General features: G+C 35.8%; 1 pseudogene; it reads left to right on the plus strand.

Annotated features, from left to right (window-relative positions):
* The first annotated feature begins 343 nt into the window (after positions 1–343).
* Positions 344–622, plus strand: LOC143672843 (centromere protein W pseudogene; annotated as a pseudogene).
* Positions 623–2691: the final 2069 nt, after the last annotated feature.

The raw sequence follows: 2691 nt of genomic DNA on the forward strand, positions 1-2691 counted from the left end.
GAAGGAAAACTCCCTTGATGTCTGGTTTTGCATAATCCACATACAATATTTAACATAAAATGTATGACAAACATATCAGAAAGATTGGAAAAGATGATTGTATATATTCCACTCAAAATTTACTAATCCCCAGAGCATCCACTGTGGAGAAAGAAGTCATAATTGCCAAATAAGGAGTGAAAGAAGGGATGACACTATATTAAAAAGATAGTATTAAAATAATATGAACAGCTGGAGTCCCGGTTTTGGGGTCTGAGGTAGCTTCTGAGTTGCTGGCTATTTCTAACTGCCCCAGAGGGAGTTCAGAGCTGTATGGGGGCACTGTCATAAACCCAGGAAGCTGATGTCTGAAAGCGAGTATGGTCCTCACGACCAGGTCTTCAAGAGGTAGCAGATAAAGCAGAAAGCTCCCTGGAGCTTCGTAAAATGAGTCTTCAAGAGGCAGAAGCCCCAGCTGTTTCTGGAGACTAGTGGTGACTTACTGATCAACCTGAATTGTTTACTGTTTATTTATCAATTAGAAGAAGAATCCAAGAAAAATGCTTGTGAGAATAAATGTGGAGTCAGAAAGGACCATGTATTGGTTACAGCAAAAGTAATTGTAAAGAAGAGCAGAGGTTAGAAGTCAGTGAACACATTCTTGATGTCTGCATGATGCATCATTTTAGGTGGTAATAGTTGTGAGAGCTCTTTTTACATGTATGTTAGTTTTGTGGATTATTGAAATATTGGCTAGTTGAGGGATGTGTATATCTGTATAATTTTTACTGATGTTGAAATATCTCCAGTAAACACATAGAAGTATTTAAACTTCATCAAGGAATTGTTTCTCATTTTAAGTGGCCTTTATTTCACATTTACTTCCATTTTGTGGCTACTATAAATGTTTTCTATATCAAAACTGAAAGCTAATTATAAGTAACTTGAAGAGTTGTACTTCTTAGAATTAAACTTATACATAATTAAATCTAGCCTCAATTGGCTATGTAATTGAATCTCTGAAGTAAAACAGCAAGCAGTCAAATCTAAATACATTTCAAATATTAATCTTATCCTATTAGTAACTTTGTATAAGGGATCCAATCTAATTTTACATTGTGCCAATAGTAATATAAAAATTTACTGGAAGATTTGTAAACAACACCAAATAATTCTTCAAAACCTGGTTTTAAAACTTACTCTTGGGCAGGCCATGATGACTCAGCAGGCAGAGTTATTGCCTGTAATGCCAGAGACCTGGGTTCAATTCCTGGTGACTGCCCGTGCAAAAAGTAAATAAATAAAGTGACTCTTTTCTCCCTCCCAAAGCCAAAAGATAGAGATTATAGAGAAGTCTGATTTATTTTCTTCACGTCATCTTATTAGCAGTTTATTGCATATCATATTCAATAGCTATTTTTTAACCTTTTATTTTGTAGTAGTTATAGATTCATATAGAGTTGCAAAGGTAACACAGAGAAGTCCAAGTACCCTACACCCAGTTCCTCCAGTGCTTATAGTACAATCTCAACCCAAGAATTTGACAATTGTACAATGTATGTGTGTATTTGAGGACCATTTATCATGTGTAGGTTATTATAACCTCCACCTCAAGCAATATACAGAACTATTCTCCACAAAGTTCTTGCCTGTGCTACTATTTTGTGGTTAAATGTAGCCCTTGACTTCTCCAGCCACCATCTGTAATGCCTGGTAACCAATGATCTATAACCTATCTCTAATTATGCTATTTTGAGAATGTTATATAAATGAAACAATACTGCATATTGACTTGAAATTGGCATTTTCACTCTGCATAATGCCCTTGAGATCCATCCAAGTTGTTTCATGTATTCATAGTTTGTTTCTTTTAATTTAATTGCTACCCTATGGTATGGGTGTGCTGTAGTCTGTATAACCATTTGCCTTTTGAAGGTCATTTTGGTTATTCCCAATTTTTGGCTGTTGTAAATAAAGCTGCTGTGAACAGTCATGTACAAGTAAAAAAAAAGAAAGTGATATAACAATGCTTTGCTGTGAAATTGCATAATTTAGATGAAATGTACCATCCCTTAAAAACGCCTATACCTTAGGCAGGTCATAGTGACACAGCAGGCAGTGTAATCAGCTGTCATGCCAGAGACCTGGGTGTGATTCCTGGTGCCTGCCCATGCAAAAGTAAAAAATAAACGCTTATACCAGAAAAACTAGGATGCTGAACACCCCTATATCCAAGAAATTGAACATTTCCTCAAAAACCTTCCATATGAAAACAATGTATGAATTCTCTTCTAAAAGTGCAAACCTCATTTTTCTATTGGAGTGGTAAGTGGACAGAGTGCTATAAGAAACCTCTTCAACAATGCCAAATAAGATAGGAGATACAAGGAAAAAACATAGAAAAAGCCTGAATGCCAGGGTTGCCACTTAGAAAAGATAATCCTCAAAGTCTAGTCAGCTAAAGTCAGCACTTTTACATCCAAGGACTATACTTTCAACTTTGTTGAGCTACTCTGTTTCTGAATCCCTTTTTACACAAGGACAGCCACACATGAACCATTGGTTCTCTCAACAACCCAATCACATGACCTGACAAATCTATTTCCTTTACAGAATTCTTTCTTTACAGAATTTTGTGCATATATATTTAGCTGGTTTCCAAAGTCATACTATCTTCTTTTGGCAGATATAAGGAATGCCTGCCAACAATAC

This window comes from Tamandua tetradactyla, assembly GCF_023851605.1.
Source record: "Tamandua tetradactyla isolate mTamTet1 chromosome 18 unlocalized genomic scaffold, mTamTet1.pri SUPER_18_unloc_1, whole genome shotgun sequence".
Classification (NCBI taxonomy): Eukaryota; Metazoa; Chordata; class Mammalia; order Pilosa; family Myrmecophagidae; genus Tamandua; species Tamandua tetradactyla.